Source organism: Dioscorea cayenensis, chromosome 9 (genome assembly GCF_009730915.1).
Source record: "Dioscorea cayenensis subsp. rotundata cultivar TDr96_F1 chromosome 9, TDr96_F1_v2_PseudoChromosome.rev07_lg8_w22 25.fasta, whole genome shotgun sequence".
Classification (NCBI taxonomy): Eukaryota; Viridiplantae; Streptophyta; class Magnoliopsida; order Dioscoreales; family Dioscoreaceae; genus Dioscorea; species Dioscorea cayenensis.
In genome coordinates, this window is record NC_052479.1 from 20,507,391 (window position 1) to 20,516,782 (window position 9,392).

The window sequence follows — 9,392 nt, forward strand, 5'->3', positions numbered from 1 at the left end:
CCAGCGAGGTGTGCCCTAGGTTTGAGAAAGGGGACCTTTGGAGAAGACGAGGCTACTCCCACAAGACCATCGACACGAATACCGAGGGGGTTTTCCTATAGATTACATTTTTTTACTTTGGATTTCATTATTGATTGTATCTTGCTCCATGGAGAGCTAAACATCCTAGTGGGTACTTGTATTTGTGAACCCTAGGATGTATTTGTTTCATTAACCTTTTATTAAGTTTTCCTTAATTGGTATCTTTAATTGAGTTCCAATCTTGAATGCTCGTTGAATGTTTTCTCCCTTAGAGTGACACTAAGGTTGAGAGTCCATCTTGGTAATCTTTGTGTGAGTAATTGACACACCATGAGGGTTAGACAAAGCAAGATTGAAGAGGGTTGAGAGGGTGAGTCAAGAGGTAGCGGAGCGTCCCCTTTCCCCTATATTGTGATTTATCCTACCTCCATGCTCTAAGAGTTCTTTGCGGTCACAATAGAGTGAAGGGTTAAGGGATGAACTCCGCTAGGGCTTAGTTGCATTAGCAATAGAGTAAAGCATTGAAGTGACTATAACACCTAGGGCTTAATTGTCACTAGGGGTCTTTCGCTTGGACCAAAGGGTTAGATCTACATATACGAATAGCATTTATCACTTGGAATCCCTAGACCTTCTTGCAACTTTACACAGTATGAGGTGTTGAGTCTAGTTGATTTCTCCGTTGGGGCATAGTGTAGAGTTAGTCACGGTTGACCTTAGATTTGGGAGTGTGTGTTTAGGGATGTCCACGACTCATTAAGCATTAGTTAGGAAGCATAATAGTTGGTTTTGCACTTGAAGCAATAATCCTTGGAGGAACAATATCCGAGTACCCCACTTTTATCGATTGCCTTTCCTCTTATTTTATTGTGCCTCTCATTCTTATTTTCTTTAGTTCGTTTGCATCAATCTTTATCAACACCATCATTATTTCATCTTCACTTTGTTTAGTAGAAATCTTGGTGTTTCTATTCCTTATTCCCTGTAGATACGATACCCCACTCACCTGGGATTTATTACTTCAACAAACCTGTTCAATTGCGGGTCACACGCAAGGGGCATTGTCAAGCATTTGTCTCAATTCCTAGAAATGCGCTTAACATTCAAGGTTAATGGGATTGTCAGATGATGTTGTGAGACTTTGCCTATTCCCATTCATTTTATGGGGCACTACTTATAGATGGCTCACATCACTTTTCCCCGGGTTGAATCAAGACATAGGAAGACATGTTTGGTAAGTTTCTTGGGAGGTATTTTCCTCCAAGCAAGGCCACGAGACTGAGGTGAGAAATTTCAACATTCAATTAGAGAGACTTTGAGACACTGTTTAAAGCTCATGAGAGATTCAAAGGTCTCCTACGGAAGTGCCCACACCATGGTTTTGCTTCTTGGATGTTCATTTAGATATTGTACAATGGGCTAAATTATCAAACCCATCAACTTATTGATACTGCCACATGTGGCTCTGTGAGTAATAAGTACCCCGATGAGGCTAAAGAGTTGACTAAAAACATGGCAAAGAATGAGTCTCATTTTGGATCCAGAACACAACTGACCCAAACTTGAGGAGTCAAGGAAATAGATGACAAGGTAGCCCAAGATGGAAAATATGAGGTGTTAGCAAAACAAGACACTTTGCTCATGTCTGAAAGGTCCGAAAAGGCAAGTTCATGTTCCAAACCGGTCATGAATTGTGGAACTTGTGGATGAGGCACAATGTCACGCAATGGCCTATTTCAGTGCCCGAAGCCACCACGATTGAACATGTGGATTATGTGAATCAAGTGCAAAAATTTTAAGGATACCCGTATTGTGGCAACTACAATTCCAAGTGGAATAATCACCCAAATTTTCATTGGGGGAATCAAAATCAACAAAAATCCCAACAACAACCTGGGTTTGAAAAATAAAAACTACCACCACCAACTAAATGCAAATTTTGTACTGAAGATGTCTTAGCGAAATTCATGATGATCACGGATTATCGATTGACCACATTGGAAACAACTGTGAGAAATATGCAAGAATCAATTTAGAATATGGACAAACATATAGGGCAACTTGACAATGCCCTTTTGCGTGGGAACAGCAAGTACACATCTTTGTCGAAGTAATAATACCCTGTTGAGTGGGTAGTCGTATCCACAGGGAATAGTGATCAGAAACACAAAGATTGCTATTTAACTAGAATGAAGACAAATCGATAGTTGTGTGAACAAAATCAATGTAAATGGAAATAAGGAAAGAAGAAGGAAGAGAGACACTATAAAAATCAGTGGAAAGGCAATCGATAGAAAGTGAGTTACCCTGATATTGCTCCCCCTAGGACTATTGCTTCAAGTGCAAAACCAACTATTATGTCTCCTAAATGATGCTTAATGAGTCGTGAAAATCCAAAAATACACGGTCACAAACCTAAGGTCAACCATGACTAAGCCTACCCGCCGGTGAAATCGCTCAGTCTCAACACCTCACACTGTGCAAAGTTGCTTAAAGCTCTGAGGACTTCAAGTGAAAAACCCTATTCCCTAACATAGATCTAACCCTTGCGCAACTAAGCCCTGAGGACTTCACTCTGTTAGCACTTCACTCTATTGTGATCGCAAAAAACTGTTAGAACACAGAGGTAGGATAAATCACACCGAAGGGGAAAAAGGATGTTCCGCTACCTCTTGACTCATCCCCTCGACCCTCTCCAATCTTTCTTTGTCTAACCCTCATGGTGTGTCACTCACTCACAAGGATTACCAATGTAGGCTCTCAACCCTAGTGTCACTCTAAGGAAAAACCTATTCAACAAGTATTCAAGATTGGAACTTAATTAAAAACATCAATTAAAGAAACATAATAGAAAGGTCAAAGAAACAATATCATCCTAGGGTTTACAAGTCTAAGTACCCATTAAGGGTTTAGACTCCATGGATCAAGATACAATCAATAATGAAATAAAAAATGAGAACATGCAATCCATAAGTAAAACCCCCTTGGTATTCGTGTTGATGGTCTTGTGGAGTGGCCGCATTTTCTCCAAAGGTTCCTTCGTCAAGCCTAGGGCACACCTTACCAAATCGATGCCGACGAAAGCTCACCCAATAACTCTCTTCGGAAGGATGCGGTGTTGAAAGCTGTAGAACCACTCCAAAATCCTTGCCAAAGCCCCTCTAAACCCTAGCCGTAAGTGCCTCCAAAGATGATGAAGAGATGGCCAAAAGATGGGAAAAAGATTCCCCAAACGGGCTAAAATCGCGACTTAAATAGGGCTGGAATCGGGCACACATTCATGCAGTAGATCGTGTTGCTTCTTCAACAAAATCACATTTGATCATAATCTTGCTAGCATTACACAAGTTGGAACACATGAGTGTGACTGACTTTGTGCCCCTCCAATTTGCATGTTCACTCGAGCACAACAAAGGTTGGCACACACTCATATGTTTTTTAGCACAACTTGTGTCTTCACATTTGTTCATTCCAAGATTTTATCAACAATGTGCATTCACGATCTACTTTGGCTTCTTTCTTCCATACTTGTCTCCACAACCCTACATGCACAAAAGTAACACAAATACACATGTATGAGTGATAAAATCTAAGAAAAGTAATGCTCATTATAAGAAAAGAATACTTCATATTACTAATACACAAGCACTCACAACTAGTGGCATAAATGGCCAAGAGACAAAGAGGGAGTCTCCCTAGCAACACCAAGATGAACCCTCATGAACATTTGCAAGCTATCACTTTAGGGAGTGGTAGGAAAGTCGAGGTTCTGCTAACCACTAGACCGTGTAATAACAAGGGAAAGAAAATGGTGAAAGGCGCTACCTCCATTAATGGGGGGAGAAGCTAATGATAGCCATGATAAAGTGAATAAACCTCAAGGTGAAGAAATTCAAGTGCTAGAACTTCAACCAAAAATCCCATACCCAGCAAGACTCAAAAGAGACAAGGATGACAGCTAATTCAAGAAGTTCTTGGAGATTATTAAGTAACTTCACATCAACCTCACACTCATCAAAGCATTCTCCCAAATTCCCAAATATTCCAAATTTATAAAGGAGTTGCTCACAAATCGATGAAAGTTGGAGTAAACTTCAACAACCTCTCTTGGGGAAAATTGTTTCGGCCATCATCCAAAGAAAATTACCCAAGAAAATCAAAGATCCGAGTGGTTTAATTGCAGAATGCCACTTTGGGGACTCACTTATGGAGAAGGCCCTCACTCATTCTAGTGCTAGTATCAATGTCATGCCCTATAAATTCTTTCTTATGTTGGGCTTACAAAACTTGGAACCGACGAGAATAACCATTCAGCTTGCCTACAGATCCATTCGAAGCATTGTAAGCAACATCATTGTGAAGGTTGGTGGGCTGGTTTTCTCCACCAACTTTGTTATTTTAGATGCAGATAAGGATACAGAAGTTCCCATTTCCCTCTGTCTTCCATTTCTTGTGATAAGTGTCTAAATGTATTTATTTTATTATATATAAATATTATACTATTAACATGTATTTTATTAGAATTGATGCCCATTTTGTGCTTAATAACATGTTATTTACTTTGTAGTGCATGAAGAAGCCATGGAGAACACGAGGACATGATTTGGGCAAAGAAATTAAAAAACCAAGTTGTTTAGTACTTTGTAGGGCATGAAGAAGCCATGTAGCATTTTACTATAGTAGTTCACTATAGCACTTGGAGAATTTTTGAGATAGAATCTTTGGCCTAAGTTATATATCCTTGATATGGGTCCTTATCAGAACTGTATGCCCCCTGGTATTGACCCAGTATAGGTCAGAATTTGGGGGTATTTGAAGGGATTTTATAGGGAAAATAGAGGGGAGACTTCTCTTTGGCCTATTGGGTTGCTGCCACCACACATTCTTGAGGCCTTCTAGCCATCTTTTGATGATGATCCTTGTGGGAAATGAGCACACATCATCACCAAAAGGGAGAGAAGAAAAGGAGAAGGAGTTAGAGTGAAGATCTTAACCATCATTGCAAACCATTCAAAGCTTCATCTATTCAAGGGAATCAAGATCATAGAGTGAGTTTTCTTGCTTCTTAATAATATCTCTTTTCCTTGTTTGTTGTATAAGTATCTCTCATCAGGAGGGATTAACTTATTTTGGTGTTTGGATTTGGATGAAATCTAGGGTTCATCTTGTGTAAAAACCTTGGATGTTGTCATTGTTGAATTTGATGGTGGTTTAAGATTCAATCTATTGTGCTTTGCATGTCTTGAACTACAAAAGAAAAAATCCATAGTTCATTCTTGAATTGTATTTGTTGACTTGAGAGCATGCTTATACTAGGTCATACATAGATTGAAAGGGGATACTTGTTTTGACACATAGAGAGATTGGATGTTGGTAGCCCTCCAATGTTAGGTTTAAGCTAAAGAAAAATATGGGTTACTCCTATTTGGAAATTTCCTTGAACCCATTACAATCATAGGAGGGTTGATCCAGAAGAGATTCCTATCACAACTCATATAGGATTAGGGGTTAGCCGCCAAGTGATTGGGGTTAGCCTATCTAAGGGATCTCTAAGTCTTAACTACCATCTTTACATCTTTAAAACATCCTAGTTTGGGCCTTAATGAGAACCCTAGGAGGATTCCTTATTTGAACACCCCCTTCTCATGCTTGACACTCTTTTGTTCATTTATTTATGTGTGCTAGTAGCCCGGCTATAGTGATGTGAACACCTGCAAGTGCACGAGGTGATCAAGTAATACTTGTTAGTGACACATGGGTCATATTTCATGGTGGTCAAGGAGCTACACTTACTTCCTCTTTACTTGTTGTTTAGCCTACAAATCGGAGTGCAAGTGTCCTAAACTAGCAAAAAGGAATAAAAATTACTAAAGGAGGATGCAAATATACCAGGATGAAAGAGGGAGAAATCTAGGGGAAATGATGGCCATGGATGCGGATTCCCTCATGTTACAAAGTAGTGGTGATTTTGGACCAAGAGATCGCTAAAGTAGGTAATCCTGAATCCCTCAGTGATTACCCCTTATCCCCTACGAGTATTGCACCAGAATTACTTCTGACCAAATCCTCCAACGATTGTAATGGAAACAGAGAATTCTCTAATTAGGCTCAAACACACATCTAGGTTCATCCCTAATGGTTGGAGAGGTACAAAATACCTGAATCCCTTGGTGTATTTCTACATGGATCCCTTTCAAGCTAAATGAATCTTATACAGGGGTGCATCCCGCGCATCCAAGTATAACCTAGGAGTCAAACCACAGAGTTCTCATACAATTCAACACAAGAAAGAACACAAAGCTTGAGTCACAAAATCAAACCACATGTATTCAATGCAAACTAAGCAATCATACAAGCAAGTTCACAACATGGTTCACTGACATCCAGTAACCTTAGGATTTAGTTGTCCATGCTAACAAAATACATGCTCAAATCTATAAAACCAACCAAATAAAGCAACATAAAACTCCCTCAAGTGATGAATGAGGAGAGACAAGTCGTGGAGAGCTTCCAATGATGTCTCCAAAGGGATGGCTTCCTTTTCATCTACAAGCCTCTACACTAGGAAATGAGGTGAGATCTTGCCGAATCTTGATTCTTCCTTCAATTTTAACTCCTAAGGATGTTTTCTTGAGCTTTCTTTACCCCAGATCTAGAGATGGGAGTGAATGGTGTAAGGTAGGAGATGATGATCCTCAATAAGCCCTAAAAACTCCGTTTAAAGTCTTTCTTGTGTTAGCTTCATGGACTTGTTTATGGGTGTGAAGGAACACATAGGAGCCTTGGGATTTCTGCCAAAAATTTTGTAAAGTGCTATTGTGGTGCTATAAAGGTTCTACACTACCCGGGCTCTAAAATGTTGTTTTCGATGTTTTTTCTTTCTCATTTGCGTTGCCAAGATCACCTTAGCATCCTTGAGGCTTGTAAGATGAGTAAGACCAATCAAACCACAAAAATAACATCTAATCATCAATTAATACATGAATAGTGACACACCCCTTACTTGTGACCCGCAAGTGCATGGGTTTGTCGAAGTAATAAATCCCTGATGAGTGGAGTATCGTATCCACAGGGAATAAGGAATAGAAACACCAAGATTGCTACTTAACTGAGCGAAGATGAAACAATGATTATGTTGATAAGATGTAATGTAGACAAAATAAAAGAAATAAGAAAGAGAGGCACAAATAAGTGAGAGGAAAGGCAATCGATAAAAAGTGGGGCACTCGGATATTGTTCCACCAAGGATTATCGCTTCAAGTGCAAAACAATCTATTGTGCTTCCTAACTAATGCTCAATGAGTCATGGACATCCTAAGATACACGGTCCCAAACCTAAGGTCAGCCATGATTAACTCTACACTATGTCCTAGCGGAGAAATTGATCAGTCCCAACACCTCACACTGTGCAAAGTGGCAAGAAGCTCTAGGGCTTCCAAGTGATAAACCCTATTCCTATATGTAGACCTAACCCTTTGGTCCAGCAAAAGGCCCCTAGTCATAATTAAGCTCCCAAATACTAAATTTCACTTCAATGCTTCACTCTATCGATCACGCAACTAAGCCCCAATGGAGTTCATCATTTAACACTTCACCCTATTGTGACCGCAAAGAACTCTAGGAAATGAAGATAGGATAAATCACATCGGAAGGGAAAGGGGACACTTCTCTACCTCTCGACTCACCCTCTCGACCCTCTTCAATCAAGCTTTGTCTAGCCCTCATAGTGTGTCACTCATCCACTAAAGGCTACCAAGATGGACTCAACCCTAGTGTCACTCTAAGGGAGAAATCATTCAACAAGCATTCAAGATTGGAACTCAATTAAAGACGTCAATTAAGGAAAGTATAATAAAAGGTCAATGAAACAAATATATCTACGGTTCACAAATCCAAGTACCCACTAGAGGTTTAGCTCTCCATGGAGCAAGATACAATCAATAGTAAAATCAAAAGTAAAAACAAGTAATCCATAGGAAAACCCCTTGGTAGGGCGTGTCAATAGTCTTGTGGAGTAGCCTCGTCCTCTCCAAAGGTTCCCTTGTCAAGCCTAGGGCATACCTCATTGGATCAGTGCTGACGAAAGCTCCCCCAATAGCTATCTTCAAAGAGAAATGCGGTGTCGAAGCCGTAGAACCACTCCAAAAGTGTTGCCAATACCTCTCTAAACCCTAGCTGCAAGCCTCTCAAGAGTTGGAGAAAAGATAGGGAAAGGAATCCTCAAATCGGGCTGAATCACGGCTTTAAATAGGCTGGATTCGGGCATCCACACAGCCATGTGGATGTTCCACACCCCACTGTGGAATTTCCACACACCCCTGTGGAAATTTCCACACGGGCGTGTGGATTCTCTAGAATTCTGATTTTCTACGGTTGTGAACAGTAACAACTACAGTGTTTTACTACAGTTGTTTGCCACACTAACCTGGTACAGTACCCCCGCCCCCCAAAAAAAATGCTCCTGATTCCACATTTTTTATCGAGGTAAAATAAATGGGCACACGTTTATGCCGTAGATCGTGTCGTTTTTTCAATAAACAGACTCATTAGTGAAGATCTTACTATCATTGCACGAGTTGGAATACGCAAATGTAACTACCCTTGTGCCCCTCCAAACCATGTGTTTGCTTGAATACACAGAGGTTGGCACACATTCACGTATCTTTGAATCCATCTTGTGTCTTCGCGTTGTTCCTTCCAAGATTTCATCAAATAGTGCATTCACGTTCTACATTAGCTTCTTTCTTACATATTTGTCTCCATAACACTACATGCATCAAAGTAACATAAATATATATATGTATTAGCTCTAAAACCATAAAAATGCAATGCTCAATGCAAGTAAAGAATACTTTGCATTTTTAACACACAAAGCACTTACCAAATAGTAGAACATAAATATTCTTAAAATATATACATTTAGGCATTTAACACATAGATTAGTTTCATTTATTTTATTTTATTTGTTCTTCTTACTAAGAATTGTATGCTAGATAGTAGATGAAGAGTCAGTAATAATACTTCCTTGGCCCTATAGAATACGACCCTTGTGTCACACATAGGGTATTACTTGGGGCCATACACTTGCGGGGAATCAATCATGTTGCCATTTCTCAGGCTCTTTTGGATATCCAAGATGGGGAAATGACACTATGCGCCGGGAGTGAAGAAACCATCTTCAAAATTCTCGACACCATGAAAGCACCAAAAAGTGCTTGATAATACCTCATATGCAGTTGAGGACATAGAATTACTAGTTGAAGATTGTGCAGGAGGTACTTATGTTGAGCCTGTTAGATGACTATTTGGAAGATGTTGGTGATTGGAAAGAGGAGACCCAGAAGAATCCACAAGAAGATCCAACCCTGAAC